The sequence below is a fragment of the Eumetopias jubatus genome, unplaced genomic scaffold (assembly GCF_037043125.1).
Source record: "Eumetopias jubatus isolate StellerSeaLion01/CBP00866 unplaced genomic scaffold, mEumJub1_p1.0 scaffold_2, whole genome shotgun sequence".
NCBI lineage: Eukaryota > Metazoa > Chordata > Mammalia > Carnivora > Otariidae > Eumetopias > Eumetopias jubatus.
Genome location: NW_028274808.1, coordinates 68,189,370 through 68,207,925, shown reverse-complemented (window position 1 = coordinate 68,207,925; position 18,556 = coordinate 68,189,370).

The following is an 18,556-nucleotide window of genomic DNA, read 5'->3' as shown; positions in this document are numbered from 1 at the left end:
AGACCAATATCCTTGATGAACATGGATACAAAAATTCACACCAAAATACTAGCCAATAGGATCCAATAGTACGTTAAAAGGATTATTCACCATGACCTAGTAGGATTTATTCCTGGGCTACAAGGGTGGTTCAACATCTGCAAATCAATCGTTGTGATACGTTCCATAAATAAAAGAAAGAACGAGAACCATGTGATACTCTTAATAGATGCAGAAAAAGCATTTGACAAAGTACAGCATCCTTTCTTGATTAATACTCTTCACAGTGTAGGGATAGAGGGAATATACTTCAATATCATAAAAGCCATCTATGAAAAGCCCACAGGGAATATAATTCTCAATGGGAAAAAACTTAAAACTGAAGTCAGAAACATAGCATGGATGTCCACTATCACCACTGCTGTTCAAAATAGTACCAGAAGTCTTAGCCTCAGCAATCAGACAACAAAAAGAAATAAAAGGCATCCAAATCAGCAAAGAAGTCAAACTCTCACTCTTTGCCAATGACATGATACTCTATGTGGAAAACCCAAAAGACTCCACCATAAAATTGCTACAATTCATACAGGAGTTCAGCAAAGTGACAGGATATAAAATTAATGCACAGAAATCAGTTGCATTCCTATACACTAACAATGAGACAGAAGAAAGAGAAATTAAGAAGTCGATCCCATTTACAACTGCACTCCAAACCATGATACCTAGGAATAAATCTAACCAAGAAGGTAAAGAATCTGTACTCAGCAAACTATAGAATACTTATGAAAGAAATTGAAGAATACAAAAAGAAATGGAAAAACGTTCCATGCTCACGGATTGGAAGAACAAATAATGTGAAAATGTCTATGCTACGTAGAGGAATCTACACATTCAATGCAATCCCTATCAAAATATCAACTTTTTTTTTTTTAACAGAGCTGGAACAAATAATCCTAAAATTTGTATGGTACCAGAAAAGACCCCAAATAGCCAAAAGAATGTTGAAAAAGAGGACCAAAACCGGTGGCATCACAATTCTGGACTTCAAGCACTATTACAAAGCTGTAATCATCAAGACAGTATGGTACTGACACAAAAACAAACACATAGATCAAGGAGCAGAATAGAGAGCCCAGAAATGGACCCTCAACTCTATGATCAACTGATTTTTGACAAATTGGGAAAGAATATCCAATGGAAGAAAGACAGTCTCTTCAATAATTGGTGTTGGGAAAATTGGACAGCCACATGCAGAAGAATGAAACTGGACCATTTCCTTACACCACACACAAAAATAGACTCAAAATGGATGAAGGACCTAAATGTGAGACAGGAATCCATCAAAATCCTAGAGGAGAACATAGGCAGTAACCTCTTCAACATTGGCCACAGCAACTTCTTTTAAAACATGTCTCCAAAGGTAAAGGAAACAAAGGCAAAATGAACTATTGGGACTTCATCAAGATAAAAAGCTTTTGCACAGCAAAGGAAACAGCTGAGAAAACCAAAAGACAACTGACAGAATGGGAGAAGATATTTGCAAATGACATATCAGATAAAGGGCTAGTATGCAAAATCCATAAAGAACTTATCAAACTCAACACCCAAAGAACAAATAATCCAATCAAGAAATGGGCAGAAGACATGAACAGGCATTTATCCAAAGACATACAAATGGCCAAGAGACACATGAAAAAATGCTCGACATCACTTGGCATCAGGGAAATACAAAGCAAAACCACAATGAGATACCACCTTACACCAGACAGAATGTCTAAAATTAACAAGTCAGGAAAGGACAGATGTTGGGGAGGATGCGGAGAAAGGCTCACACTCTTACCCTGTTGGTGGGAATGCAAGCTGGTGCAGCCACTCTGGAAAACAGCATGGAGGTTCCTCAAAAAGTTGAAAATAGAGCTACCCTATGTCCCAACAATTGCACCAGTGGGTATTTTACACAAAGATACAAAAGTAGTGATCCAAAGGGGCACCTGCACCCCGATGTTTATAGAGCAATGTCCACAATAGCCAAACTATGGAAAGAGCCCAGATGTCCATTGCCAGATGAATGGACAAAGAAGATATGGTGTGTATATATAAACAATGGAATATTAAACAGCTATCAAAAATGGAGACTTGCCATTTGAAACAACCTGGATGGAACTAGAGGGTATTATGTTAAGTGAAATAAATCAATCAGAGAAAGACAATTATCATATGATCTCACTGATATGTGGAATTTAAGAAAAAAACAGAGGATCATAGGGGAAGAGAGGAAAAAATGAAACAAGACAAAACCAGAGAGGGAGACAAACCATAAGAGACTCTTAATCATAGGAAAGAAACTGATGGTTGCTGGGGGGGGGATGGGTAACTGGGTGATGGACATTAAGGAGGGCACATGATGTAACGAGCACTGGGTATTATATATGACTGATGAATCACAGACCTGTACCTCTGAAACCAATAATACATTATTTGTTAATTAATTGAATTTAAATTAAAAATATGTTTTTTTGAAAGAGTGTTTTTTATTTATTGAAGACCTTAGACAACTCAGATCCCCATTGAGCTTTTGGGAGTCCCCAATGCACTGTTTCCTCAGGATGTCTCCCTCCTGATTGTTTAGAACATAGGCACTCCTCAGCCTTTAACTACCAAGTCTTCAGTCTTTGAAGGAATTTCTAGTATCATCACCAAAATTCTTTTACTAAAGTGGAAATTGAGCATAGATAATATGTTCTCCTTCTTTGGCAAGCTCTTTCCCTAAGGACTTCCTTGTCATTCTGTTCTCTGCCTCAGGAACACTGCTAATCTCTCTTGGAATACAAATTTTACTCTCATCCCTCAGCTTCTTTTTCTACCATTGCTTGATTTGGAGTCAGGTGAGGACTGCCACCACTGAAAGAGTCATGTTCTGCCAGGTTTTGTCCATGATACTGAGGGTAAGTGAATGAAGTTTCAGTTGGCTTCCTTCCCCAGGGTGGGGGATCTGGGAGATGTTCTGGTTTGCTCTGAGTGCTGCAGAAGTGTTGTCATTCTTGCTTTCCAGAAAGTGACACTAAGGTTCTCCTACTTACTTCCTAATTTTTTACCAAAATTATTATCGGCCTCTCATGTCACTTTTTTATTTTTTAGAAAAGAATTCTAATTATTTTTAATAAAGCACTAAACCTTAGTTTACTAGATATTATATATTCTCATGTAGTTTGATTTATACTTAATGGAGACAAATATGCCTTGCAAATAAACTGGCTTTTTCTTCTTTTTTGAATTGCCTTTTTCTTTTAAAGTCAAATTTATTAATGTATAATTTGCATTCAGTAAAATTCACCCTTCTTAAGATGTTCATTTCTAAGATTGTTGGATTTTGAAAAACATATATAGTCATGTAAATACTACCTTAGTCAAGATATACAATATTATTATCACTCCAAAATTTAGTTTTGTGCTCTCTTGAAATTAATGCCATTCTTTATCTGTTCTTTTTTCACAATTTCATTTTCTCACTTCTTTTAGATTGAGGATTTTCATGAGTATTTTTTACCCCCTTTGTGGGCTTAAAAGCTATAACAATTTATTTTTAAAATGTTTTCCTTAGGGTTTGTGGTATACACATTTAACTTACCAACCTACCTTGAGGTAATAGTATACCACTTCACACATAATATTAGAACCTTGCAAGAGTATACTTCTGTTTTGCTTCTCCTGTGATTTGTCCTATTGTTTTTAATCCTTTACCTCTACATCTGTTTAAAATTCATAATACATAATTTTTATTTTTGTTTTAAACAATTGATTATCTTTTAAAGAGATTTGAACATTAAGAAATTTTTTTCACCATTTCACCATTTTAGCCTGGTGTCATTTTCCTTCCACTGTAAATATTTCTTTTAATATTCCTGCAGTGCAGGTCAGCTGGCAATCAATTTATTCAGCTTTTATATATCTGAATACATTTTATTTCATTTCCATTTTGAAAGATATTTTTTCTGGTTATGGAATTATATTTGGACAGTTTTTTTTTTCTTTAGGTTCTTTAAAAATGTTGCTTTAATGTCTCTGGTTGCATTGTTTTTGATAAAAAGTCTGATTTCATCCTTACTTTTGTTCCTCTGTATCTTTCTCCTCTGGCTTCCTTCAGTAATTTCTCTTTATCTCTATTTTTAAGGAATTTTATTGAAATGGAGTAATTTTCTTCACATACCTTGTTTTCGGACTTCATTGAGCCTCTTGAATCTTTGGGTTATAGTTTCATCAAATTTGGAAAAAATTTAATCATTATTTCTTTAAATTATTTCATTGTCTTGCCACTACTCTTCCTGGACTCCAAATATAAGTATTTTAGGCTGCTTAGAGTTGTCCCAGAGCTCACCTTTGTTTATTAAAATATGGCTGCAAAACCTTGGTTCCAAAACTAAACAACTCTGTAAACAAGAGGAAATAGAAAACAAAATGCAAAATAGCTAGAAAACAATAATAGTAAAATCTCCATTATCTATTAAAGTCTAAAATCAGTAAAATTGTACTAAGAAGAAAATAGAATGAAAATAATTTGTTACTATATTGTGTTCAAATAATGGTTTGTAGTTTTAAACTACAAACTATTTACATATTTAGGAAATTATTTAATTATCTAGCCTGCAATATTTAGTCAATTAAAAAAAATGTATGGTCCAGAGGAACCTGAATAGCAGATGTTATTATTATTTTTTAGATTTTATGCTTTTGTGTGCTTAAAAACACTCTTTAAAAAATTAAAAAAATAACAACACTCTTACATAATGTTCTTATTCAAAGCATGTAATCCCTAACTCTTTCCCTTAATGTGATGTGTCACAATTGAAACTATTAAGTTGAAGTCTCTTGTTACCTCCTATTTATGTTCATTTCTTTCTTATGTCCTATAGTTTGTTTTATTTTGTTTTGTTTTGTTTTTTACATATGGTATTCCATTGTTTGGCACATAAATGTTCACACTGATTTCTGTCTTTGTTGCTTATTATCTCTGTGTTTATTTAGAAGCTATTCATCTCTGTTATTTTACACTTATGTCTTGATATCTTACATTGACACATCATTTATCTTTTTACATGGTATGTAGATTCTTTTTAAGATCTTTGAAAATTTTATCCTTTTCCTGAAAGCTGGTAATTGTTATTTGGACATGTATATTTATATTTAACTCTGTGTCTACTTTGATTCAACCTCAATATCAGTTTTTATGTGATAAGTTTTTAATTATGAGTTTTTAATTTTGATTCACATTTTATTTTCCTATGTTTTATATTTCAGGGGATTTTTCAAGATTTTACTAACACTATACTTCCTGAGTTTGGAATATTGGAAAATATTTTCCTGTTGCCATTTTACTTGAATTTTAGCCTTATTGAGTAAAGAATACTTGGGTTACATCCTCCCCCCCCACAAATTCATCTTTCATTACTTTATTGCAGAATTTCTGAACCTCAGCACTATTGACATTTTGGTCTGGATAATACTTTACTGAGTATGTGTGTGTGGGTTGGGGGCACTATCTTGTGCTTTATAAGATATTTGGTAATATCTCTGACCTCTACCCACTAGATACTAGTAGCACCCACCCCAGTTGTGACAATCAAAAGTGTCCTTAAATGTTGTGAAGTATCCCTGGAGGGGACTTGCCCCTAGTTGGAACAATAGCTCTATCATTTCATGAAATCTGGTGTTGCTTAGGAGAGACCTGAGACCAAGCTGCTTTCTTGTTTTTCCCTGTTGACTGTGGTGTGCATCCTTTTAATCTGTCTGGTGAAGTCTTTGTTTATTCTGAAATTTTAATAAGTTTTGAGAGTTTACATCTCAGATTTGGTGAAGTTTTCCTAATTATTCCTTATAGCAATGTGTCTTTTTAACTGATTTGCATCTCCTTTGATTTCAGTTTTTTCTTCTATTAAATCTTTAGGTGAGGTTTTTTTTTTTTTCCTCTCACATTTTTTTGTGTTCCTTTCTTCATAACAGCAGTCATGTTTATGTTGGACTTTTGTTGTCTGAATCCCATGTCTATAATTTCACCTGTATTCAAATTCATCTTTTGGTCTTCTTCCTTTCGGTGTGTATTTCTGTGAATTTCAAAGCATATTCCTTGCTGAAATCTGAAGTCAATTTCAACTCTTGACATATTCTTAGATATCTTAAATATATAACTTAATAGGTTTTGCTTTAGTTAATTTAGTATTTCAGTGATAGATAGCTTTTCTTAACACTTTAAAATTGGTTCTGGGTTGTTATATTTTTTAATATGCTATATGTTCCTTCTAGGCTATTTTTGAAAGTTAAGAGAATGGATCAGAGAAAAAAATGAATATTTGTCTAAATTTCTTTCAATCTACCTCTCTTCTGTGGCATACAGCAATTCCTCTAGGTTTTAAAAAAATTATTGAAAACTGATGAATTGATATTAGAGAAATTTTGGAAAATTTTTCATTACTATTGCAATAGATTACTAAAAAGAAATTTCAATTTTTATAATTATAGAAATGGTATTCCCTAAAAAACTATAGAATTCCCTTCTTATTGTTCAGTAACAATTTAATGAGGTATTAAATTTTTTTTCTTGCTATATACATAAGAAAAAGATGGACAGAGAGTTTGCAAAACTACTGAGCAGAGAGCTTCATCTCTCTGAATCTGATGACTATGCTTTTTGACATATCATTCATGTCTTTTTTTAATTCGTTAAATTAATAGGTCTATTAGTAATCATAAATTTTAAATCAATGATACTTTCATCTGTAACCATATGTGAATTTCCATGGATTCAGAAAAAATAGAATGTATACATTGGAAAAAAAGGAAAGCCCCATGTGCTTAATGAATTAATTTAATAAACAAGTATTATTTAGGTGTTATATTAAATGGAATTAGTATTAATAATGTATCTATGTCTTATATGTGTTCATTTATGTATATCTATCTCTGTCATTAGCTCAATGTCAAATTTCTATGTTCTTGTTGAAATTTACATCTTTTCTTTGTTCTTTGTTCATATGTTTTCTTTGGTAATTCTGGGTGGTTACTGTCTTACCTAGTGCCCCACAACTTTGTCCAGATAATCTTGGATTTTCTAAACAACAATAATGCAATATATTAAGAAAAGTGAGTTAAAAAAAAGAAAAGTGAGTTAGATTCTGCTATAATTTATCTAAAAAGAACTTTTTATTCTTTTTAGATATAAAAGAACAGTCCCTAATAGGGTTCAAAGAAAAAGCCCTGGGAAGCTTTCTTCTTACTTTCCTACAGTCCAATACACTGGAAATTATTTAATAGAGTAATACTTGTTATTTAACACAATTTTATTTTTTAGTTTATTCGTTTTGTAGGCATTAATAAGCTTTATGATTTGTAAGTTAAATATTGACCTGTTCTTGAAAGAGATAGTAAAGTATGAAATAAAAGTTTTGTTGGTTTTAGCATAGCTGTCTTGAATATATTTAGAAGTTTCAAAAGTATTCAGTTAGTATAGCATAATCCTATACATATTATTTTATTATTTATTATTTATATTTGTAGTTTCAATTTTTTGAAAAAATTATTTAATTATTTGACAGAGAGAGAGACAGCAGGAGAGGGAATACAAGCGGGGGGGAGGGGGAGGGAGAGGCAGGCTTCCCACTAGGTGAGGAGCCCGACGTGGGGCTTGATCCCAGGACCCTGGGATCATGACCTGAGCTGAAGTCAGATGCTTAATGACTGAGCCACCCAGGCACTCCTTAATTTCAAGTTTTTATTTAAATTCTAGTTAGTTAACATATAGTGTAATATTAGTCTCATGAGTAGAATTCAGTGATTCCTCACTTACATGTAACACTCAGTGCTCTTCACAAGAAGTACCTTCCTTAATCCCCATCACCCACTTAACTCATCCCCCTCTCCACCTTCCCTCAAGCAACCCTCAGTTTGTTCACTATAGTTAAGAATCTGTTTTATGGTTTGCCTCTTTTTTCTTTTTTCTTTATGTTCATCTATTTTGTTTCTTAAATTACACATATGAGTGAAATCATATGGTATTTGTCTTTCTCTGGCTGATATTTCACTTAGCATAATACACTCCAGCTCTATCCGTGTTGTTGCAAATGGAAAGAGTTCATTCTTTTTATGGCTGAGTAATATTCCATGGCATATATATGTATACATATATATATATGCTATGGAATATATATATATATTCATATATATACATTCCTTCATCTATATATATATATAAATGAATCCATATATATATATATATATATATATATATATATATACGCCACCTCTTCTTTATCCATTCATCAGTTGATGGACATCTGGGCTCTCTCCATATTTTGGCTGTTGTTGATAATGCTGCTATAAACATCAGGGTGTATGTGCCCTTTGAATCAGTATTTTTGTATCCTTTGGGTAAATACCTAGTAGTGCAATTGCTGGATCATAAGGTAGTTCTATTTTAACTTTTTGAGGAAACTCCATACTGTTTTCCAGAGTGGCTACACCGGTTTGCATTCCCACCAACAGAGTGAGAGTGTTCCCTTTCCTGGCATCCTCACCAATATTTGTTGTTTCCTGTGTTGTTAATTTTAGCCATTCTGGCAAGTGTAAGGTGACATCTCATGGTAGTTTTGCCTTGTATTTCCTTGATGCCAAGTTATGTTGACCATCTTTTCATGCGTCTGTTAGCCCTCTGGTTGTCTTCTTTGGAAAAATGTCTATTCATGTCTTCTGCCCATTTCTTAACTGGATTATTTGTTTTTTGGTTGTTGAGTTTGATAAGTTCTTTATAGATTTTGGATACTAACTCTTTATTAGTGTCATTTGCAAATATCTTCTCCCATTCCAAAGGTTTCCTCAACAAAACTAAAAATCCTGTATATTTTAAGTCTTTGTTTGTTTTGGAAATTCATTACATATATTTTAGTGTAGGACTAAGTTTCTGTCTATGGTAAATGGTAATGAGCTCACTGACTTTTGTCTTTTTTAAATTTCTTTTCCTTTATTCATCACAATGACATTGTCATTGCTCTAAAATTAATACGATAAATAGCAAAGAGTAATTAAAATATTTATCATGGATATACATAATATCCATTTTTAGAATTACAAGCGGTAGATGTATAAATCTGGACAATTAAACTCATAAAAAAATCTGTAGTTATTTCCCTTCCAATTTAGACAGAGAGCAACCAAGAGAACAAAGAATAATTTTACATAAAAATTAATGAGACACAAATAATCTATCTTTTTGCTGCAGGGACAAAATTTGCCATGGGATATTGAACAGAGCAGTTTGTAGGGAAATGTGGAGCCAATATTTTCTCTTTAGTGTAGAATATTTTTGTTTGAAACTAGGTTTTTATCCATAGTTCTCATTATACAGAACTGAAGGTTGAACTTAAACAGTGTAATTTGTGAGAGTTTGACTGCTTTCAATAGAAATATTTTGCAAGTTTGGAAGTAATTAAATGAGAATTACTCAGAAATATTCCAATTAGTTCAGATTTTAAATTACTTAAAAAGTGAGAAAAATTATTTGATGAAGGGCAGTCTTAATCATTCCTAGTTTACAGATTATAAATGAAACACGATAAAGGTTAAAAAACATAATCATAGTAGAGATTCAACTGCAAAGTTATTTTATGTTTTATATATTTACACAGATAAAGATGATTACAAGGTTAAAATATATATATGTGTGTATATATACATATATGCATACATATATTCATATGTATATACATATACACACACTCACACAGTAACTATTTTTTATTTCTTGTATTCATTTTAGAGCAATGACAATGTCAAGAAATTTAGAAAAAAAGACAAAGTTCAGGGAGATCATTACCATTCACCCTAGACTCAAAATTAGTCCTACACTAAAATATATGTAAAAAATTTCCAAAATAAACATAGACTTTTAAAATATACAAGATTATGCTATCAAAACCAAAATACTTGTGAAACAACTCAAGGACAGCTAGTGCTAAAACCAAGACAAGTTTTATTTCATACCTTACTATCTTTTTCAAAAAAGGTTAGAACTTAATTTACAAATCATAAAGCTTATTAATGCTTGAAAAATGAAAATATATATGTATATATACTATTTAATTGTTTTACCAAATTTCAAATTATATTTAAATAATACATAATGAGTCACAGTCCATATAGCCCCTGCTTTCAACTAATTTGAATGGCAAAATTAATGTTGAGCCACATAATGAATGGAACTTTACATTTAACTTATTTTCCCTTAAACTTTTTTTTATTTGACTCTCATAATAAACAGACTTCTTTATAGGAAACTTTTAAATGCATTTTTTGTTATTTTTGCAGAATATTGCCTCTTTCTGACAAATATGGCAGAAAGGGAGGTATACTTGAGGTCATAGCTGTGGACTAACTGGGGATCTTTACTCAAATAAGCCACCACAGATATTTTGACTTGTTTTGATGATAGTTCCTCTCATATGAGATTATGAACACTTCAAGGATATAGTTTGAGTAATACATCCACATTAAATGTGAATACTTAAATGTGTGCTAGAGAGTTGTTAAAATGGTTATAGTAGCCTATTAACATATAAAGAAACAGAATATAAAAAGGGTGAAGGGTGTCAAAGGTGAAAGAAAAAAAAAGAATTGGGGTAGGGCTCGAGCCATTTGCTTCACTGCATTTCAGTTGAGCACCTCCTGTGGACAGGCACTGCCCTAGCCACTTGACATCATTTCACCATATGAGCTATTTGGCAAATGATTGGAGGTTCTGACGCTATGAAGCATGGTGGTTCTTGCTTTGCTTTACACACAAAATGAAGACACCAGTAAGAAGTGACAGCTAGGCAAGGACAGGAGAGTACTGTGAATGATGCAGACCAAACCGTTTATCCGGAATGTTTCTCCTCATCTTGGGCCCTCAGTCCACTGTGCCTTGGAGTTCCTCTAAACTCTGCTTTACCAAGGACTATAGCCACCAGAAGAACAGAAGAAGGAAAAAGAGGAAGGGACTTCAGTGAGAACTTAAAACTGTTAAGAGAAAATAATCTTTTCTTCCCCTGTATCCTCATCTTAACTGAATTATCTAAATCTGCAAAGACCCTATTTGCAAATAAAGACACATTCAAAGGTCCAGATGGACACAAATTTTGGAGAACACTATTCAACCCCCTACAGTGACTGAATACAGTGACCTCGACCTCAGTTCCTTCATCTGTACCTCAAAGGGTTCCTGCGAAGACGAAGTAAGAAGACTCATGAAAAGGGCTCAGCATGGCCTTTGGCAACTAACAAATGTTAGTTACCACTGTTGCTAATATGTCCTCCTCCTCCTCATCATCAGCATCATTGTCCTGCGAAGACGAAGTAAGAAGACTCATGAAAAGGGCTCAGCATGGCCTTTGGCAACTAACAAATGTTAGTTACCACTGTTGCTAATATGTCCTCCTCCTCCTCATCATCAGCATCATTGTCTCCACCTTCATCATTCTCCAGGGTTATAGGAGCTGTGAGAGACAGAAAGAAGGACAGTACATAGTTTCTTCTCTCAAGGAGTCTACAGTTTAGCCATAGACACCACACTAACATGCCTTAAATCCTAAAGTGCTAAGCTCTATGGCATCAGTTAAAACTGTGGAGGAAGAGGGGGCTATGTGGGAGTAGTCTGAGTAGTCAGTACAGAAGGTGCCCACGTAAGGAAGATTTTAAAATATGGTCAGGAGCAACATGGACCCCCACAGAACTGTGATCCACTGCCTCAGAGAGTCATCTCTTCATTCCCACACTATGATACCTGTCAAGGACACACAGTTACATCAAAAGTGACACCCATATGTCTTACTGATTGAGTCTAAACTCCTGATTCTGAGAGGCTTTCACTTATCTCTTGGTAAAGCACATCCCTGAACAAAATAACATTGCCTGTCATTTGGGTGAAAAGTATTTGAGATTTGGAGATCAAGGGAGCTCCCAGCAGTGGGAGAATCATCTGACCTCCTTTACTTACCTTAAAGGTTCAGGCAAAGAACATCAATCACACAGTGGGTGGGGCGCATCCCTTCTAAATTGGCAATACCTGTGCAATACTAGCTGTGATGTGAAAACTGTAAACCATGTTATTAGAGTGCTTCCATTACTACTGGAAAACCTGACATGGAGTTGAGTATCTTAGCAATGCAAAAGACTGAGAGTTAAGAATATGTATTGCTAAAACTACACTTTGGAGTGGTGCTTGGTGCTTCTTTGAATTCACAGTGCAATTGGCACTTGCCCTGTTCTAATCCTTACATCTGGAGAGACTTTGGAAAATCAGTCACATTGTCAGCTCATGCTTGTACACTTCTGAAGTGTTCTGCTGAGACTGTTGACTTTCTTTCATCTACAGAGAGCCTTGCCTTTCATGTTAGTATTATAAATAAGATAAATCCTGTTCATCAATGAGTAGGGGCTAAAAGACAAAATTGTTCCTCTAATAATAGATTCTCTGGGCAAAATAATGTGATTGACTTTCTTTGATTTTAAATGAAAGATACATTTATTTATGTAAATGTGTTTTCCTTTGAAGAGTACTCCAATGCAGAGTTGAGGCAAAACACAATATAGTCAGTGATTGTTGAGCAGTGGATTATATCCTTAAAATTGAAATGTGATTTGGCTGTTTGGGACTGCACAACACAAAAGGGGTCCAGGTTCATAGAACAGGCCCCCAAAACAAACAAGAAAAAAAAAGAAAAAAAATGCAGAGAATTTTCTTGATAAAGAATATTTATGATTGCAACTACATTGAACCTTTTTTTAATATTTTACCCTTTTTTTAGGAAAACTAAGAAACATAATTTTAAAGTCTTTGTCCCTAGAGACTAACAAACATCTCCTGCTGTCAGTTGCAGGGTTATCAAACAACCACACTCTATTTTACAATAGTTTGGCTTTATTTTCAGTTATGTTATTTTTGAACTTGAAAAATAACCAATGACATTATATATTATATGCACAGAGAACAAAATCAAGCAAAACATTTATATATATTAAGAAGCTTAAGAGCTAGATATAAAGGTAGAACACAGATCGAAAGATAGATGATAGATAGATACTTATATTAGTAAATGGTTAAGACCATCATAGCATAATATGAAAAGTACTGCTTAAATTTAGTAATTTGAATTAAGTAATTAACAAATTCTTTCACATTCTGTAGCATATACTGATTTAGCAAATTAAACAGTCACCATATTTTGTTATTTACGTCACCTGATATTTAGGTACCAATTTCTGCATCAGTCAGGATAGATAAGTATATTAGTTTGCTAGGGTTGCCATAACAAAATACCATCGACTTTGTGGCATAAACAACAAAAACTTATTTTTTCATAGTTCTAGAGACTAGAAGTCAAAATTCAAGGTGTCAGCAGGTTTAGTTTCCTCTGAGATCTGTCTCCTTGGCTTACAGAGGGCTCCATTCCTGCTGTGTCCTCACATGGTAATTTCTTGGTGCATCCACAGCCCTGGTATCTCTTTTTGTGTCCCATTTTCCCTTCTTATGAGGACATCAGCCAGATTGGATTAGGGCCCACCCTAAAAGACTCATTTTATTTTAGTCACCTCTTTGAAAGCTTTATATCAAAATACAGTCATATTCCGAGGTGCTGGGGGTTAGGGCTTCAACATTTGAATGGGGGGCAGGGGATGAAATTCAGACCATAACAGCTAGATTATGTCCAGATAATAGATAATACCCACAGCTTAGTAACTTAAAATAGGGTCAGCCAATTTTTAGTGTAAAGGGTCAGATGGTAAATACTTTAAGCTTTGTGGGCCCTAGTAGTTACCCTGAGTAGTTGTCTTGAGTAGTTGCTCTGCTACAACTATTCAAATCAGGCACTGTCACATGAATGCAGCCATAGACAGTATGTTATCTAATAGGGATGATTTTATTTACAAAAACAGGTGGTGAGGTAGCTTTGACCCATGGGCTATAGTTGCTCACCCTGACTAAGAACATCAAAGGTTTATTTTTCATTCACAATGCAGTTAGATCACAGTTCAGCTTAGAGACCTTGCTTTATGTCATCCTCACTGAGATTCAGATTGAGGTCCTTCCACTTAACAGTTTATTCAGCTAAGATAATGACATCAGGAGGGAACATCAGGAGGGAAAGGAAGAACAATCTTTTCATGTGAATTGAATGGGTGGAAAGATAGATTATTAGATTAATAGATTATTACTAGATAGTCATAGAAATAATAAAATCTCCTCTTCCTAGGTAAAATGTAAGTTCCATGAGGGTAGGGGCAATGTTTTGCCCACTGTTATATTCCAGGCATCTCAGAAAGTGTGTGACATAGAGTAGATGTTCAGTAAATATTTGTTAAAAGAATAAATAAATGAATATTTCAATGCAGTGAAAAATTTTACTCCATTGAAAGCTCACTGCATTTAATTCACTGCTTAAGTTGTTAGCCGAGGAACTGGCTTCTGAATGTTGAGGAATTGATTTTAATTTTTTATTCACCAATAGAGAGGATTTTAATATCTTGGCCAAAGAATTTCATGTTTCCTGTTTTACTTTTGTAGATATTTATTTTCTTATTTTAGGTTTTTTTTTTTTACCCCTATATATTTTTTTTATTGTTTTTTTATTGTTATGTTAATCACCATATATTACATCATTAGTTTTCGGTGCAGTGCTCCATGATTCATTGTTTGTTCATAACACCCAGTGCTCCATGCAGAACGTGCCCTCCTCAATACCCATCACCAGGCTAACCCATCCCCCAACCCCCCTCCCCTCTAGAATCCTCAGTTTATTTTTCAGAGTCCATCATCTCTCATGGTTCGTCTCCCCCTCTGACATACTCCCCTTTTCTTCCTCTCCTGTTATCTTCTTCTTTTTCTTTTTTCTTAAAATATGTTGCGTTATTTGTTTCAGAAGTACAGATCTGTGATTCAACAGTCTTGCACAATTCACAGCGCTCACCGTAGCACAGACCCTCCCCAATGTCTATCACCCAGCCACCCCATCCCTCCCACCCCCAACCACTCCAATAACACTCAGTTTGTTTCCTGAGATTAAGAATTCCTCATATCAGTGAGGTCATGTGATACATGTCTTTCTCTGATTGACTTATTTCACTCAGCATAACACCCTCCAGTTCCATCCACGTCGTTGCAAATGGCAAGATCTCATTCCTTTTGATGGCTGCATAATATTCCATTGTGTATATATACCACCTCTTCTTTATCCATTCATCTGTCGATGGGCATCTTGGCTCTTTCCACAGTTTGGCTATTGTGGACATTGCTGCTATAAACATTGGGGTACACGTACCCCTTCGGGTCCCTACATTTGTATCTTTGGGGTAAATACCCAGTAATGCAATTGCTGGATCGAACGGTAGCTCTAATTTCAACTGTTTGAGGAACCTCCATACTGTTTTCCAGAGTGGTTGCACCAGCTTGCATTCCCACCAACAGTGTAGGAGGGTTCCCCTTTCTCCACATCCCCGCCAACATCTGTCGTTCCCTGACTTGTTAATTTTAGCCATTCTGACGGGTGTGAGGTGGTATCTCATTGAGGTTTTGATTTGGATTTCCCTGATGCCGAGCGATGTTGAGCACTTTTTCATGTGCCTGTTGGCCATTTGGATGTCTTCTTTGGAGAAATGTCTGTTCATGTCTTCTGCCCATTTCTTGATTGGATTATTTGTTCTTTGGGTGTTGAATTTGATAAGTTCTTTATAGATTTTGGATACTAGCCCTTTATCTGATATGTCATTTGCAAATATTTTCTCCCATTCTGTCGGTTGTCTTTTGGTTTTGTGGACTGTTTCTTTTGCTGTGCAAAAGCTTTTTATCTTGATGAAATCCCAATCGTTCATTTTTGCCCTGGCTTCCCTTGCCTTTGGCGATGTTTCTAGGAAGAAGTTGCTGCGGCTAAGGTTGAAAAGGTTGCTACCTGTGTTCTCCTTTAGGATTTGGATGGACTCCTGTCTCACGTTTAGGTCTTTCAACCATTTGGAGTCTATTTTTGTGTGTGGTGTAAGGAAATGGTCCAGTTTCATTCTTCTGCATGTGGCTGTCCAATTTTCCCAACACCATTTGTTGGAGAGACTGTCTTTTTGCCATTGGACATTCTTTCCTGCTTTGTCAAAGATGAGTTGACCATAGAGTTGAGGGTCCATTTCTGGGCTCTCGATTCTGTTCCACTGATTGATGTGTCTGTTTTTGTGCCAGTACCATACTGTCTTCATGATGACAGCTTTGTAATAGAGCTGGAAGTCCGGAATTGTGATGCCGCCAGCTTTGCTTTTCTTTTTCAGTATTCCTCTGGCTATTCTGGGTCTCTTCTGGTTCCATACAAATTTTAGGATTATTTGTTCCATTTCTTTGAAAAAAGTGGATGGTATTTTGATGGGGATTGCACTGAATGTGTAGATTGCTCTAGGTAGCATTGACATCTTCACAATGTTGATTCTCCCAATCCATGAGCATGGAACGTTTTTCCATTTCTTTGTGGCTTCTTCAATTTCTTTCATGAGTATTTTATAATTTTCTGAGTACAGATCCTTTGCCTCTTTGGTTAGATTTATTCCTAGGTATCTAATGGTTTTGGGTGCAATTGTAAATGGGATCGACTCCTTGATTTGTCTCTCTTCTGTCTTGTTGCTGGTGTATAGGAATGCCACTGATTTCTGTGCATTGATTTTATATCCTGCTACTTAACTGAATTCCTGTATGAGTTCTAGCAGTTTTGGGGTGGAGTCTTTTGGGTTTTCCACATACAGTATCATATCATCTGCAAAGAGTGAGAGTTTGACTTCCTCTTTGCCGATTTGGATGCCTTTGATTTCTTTTTGTTGTCTGATTGCTGTGGCTAGGACTTCTAATACTATGTTGAATAGCAGTGGTGAGAGTGGACATCCCTGCCGCGTTCCTGACCTTAGGGGAAAAGCTCTCAGCCTTTCCCCATTGAGAATGATATTCGCTGTAGGTTTTTCATAGATGGCTTTTATGATATTGAGGTATGTACCCTCTATCCCTATACTCTGAAGAGTTTTGATCAAGAAAGGATGTTGTACTTTGTCAAATGCTTTTTCTGCATCTATTGAGAGGATCATATGATTCTTGCTCTTTCTTTTGTTAATGTATTGTATCACGTTGATTGATTTGCGGATGTTGAACCAGCCTTGCAGCCCAGGAATAAATCCCACTTGGTCATGGTGAATAATCCTTTTAAGGTACTGTTGGATCCTATTGGCTAGTATTTTGGTGAGAATTTTTGCATCCATGTTCATCAAGGATATTGGTCTGTAATTCTCTTTTTTGATGGGGTCTTTGTCTGGTTTTGGGATCAAGGAAATGCTGGCCTCATAAAATGAGTTTGGAAGTTTTCCTTCCATTTCTATTTTTTGGAACAGTTTCAGGAGAATAGGTATTAATTCTTCTTGAAATGTCTGATAGAATTCCCCTGGGAAGCCATCTGGCCCTGGGCTTTTGTTTGTTGGGAGATTTTTGATGACTGTTTCAATTTCCTTAGTGGTTATAGGTCTGTTCAGGTTTTCTATTTCTTCCTGGTTCAATTTTGGTAGTTGATACATCTCTAGGAATGCACCCATTTCTTCCAGGTTATCTAATTTGCTGGCATAGAGTTGCTCATAATATGTTCTTATAATTGTTTGTATTTCTTTGGTGTTGGTTGTGATCTCTCCTCTATCATTCATGATTTTGTTGATTTGGGTCATTTCTCTTTTTTTTTTTGATCAGTCTGGCCAGGGGTTTATCAATCTTGTTAATTCTTTCAAAGAACCAGCTTCTAATTTCGTTGATCTGTTCTACTGTTCTTTTGGTTTCTAGTTCATTGATTTCTGCTCTGATCTTTATTATTTCTCTTCTCCTGCTGGGTTTAGGCTTTATTTGCTGTTCTTTCTCCAGCTCCTTTAGGTGTAGGGTTAGGTTGTGTATTTGAGACCTTTCTTGTTTCTTGAGAAAGGCTTGTATTGCTATATACTTTCCTCTCAGGACTGCCTTTGCTGTATCCCGAAGATTTTGAACAGTTGTGTTTTCATTTTCATTGGTTTCCATGAATTTTTTTAATTCTTCTTTAATTTCTTGGTTGACCCATTCATTCTTTAGTAGGATGCTCTTTAGCCTCCATGTATTTGAGTTCTTTCCGACTTTCCTCTTGTGGTTGAGTTCTAGTTTCAAAGCATTGTGGTCTGAAAATATGCAGGGAATGATCCCAATCTTTTGGTACCGATTGAGACCTGATTTGTGACCTAGGATGTGATCAATTCTGGAGAATGTTCCATGGGCACTAGAAAAGAATGTGTATTCCGTTGTTTTGGGATGGAATGTTCTGAATATGTCTGTGAAGTCCATTTGGTCCAGTGTGTCATTTAAAGTCTTTATTTCCTTGTTGATCTTTTGCTTAGATGATCTGTCCATTTCAGTAAGGGGGGTGTTAAAGTCCCCCACTATTATTGTATTGTTGTCAATGTGTTTCTTTGCTTTTGTTATTAATTGCCTTATATAATTGGCTGCTCCCATGTTCGGGGCATAGATATTTAC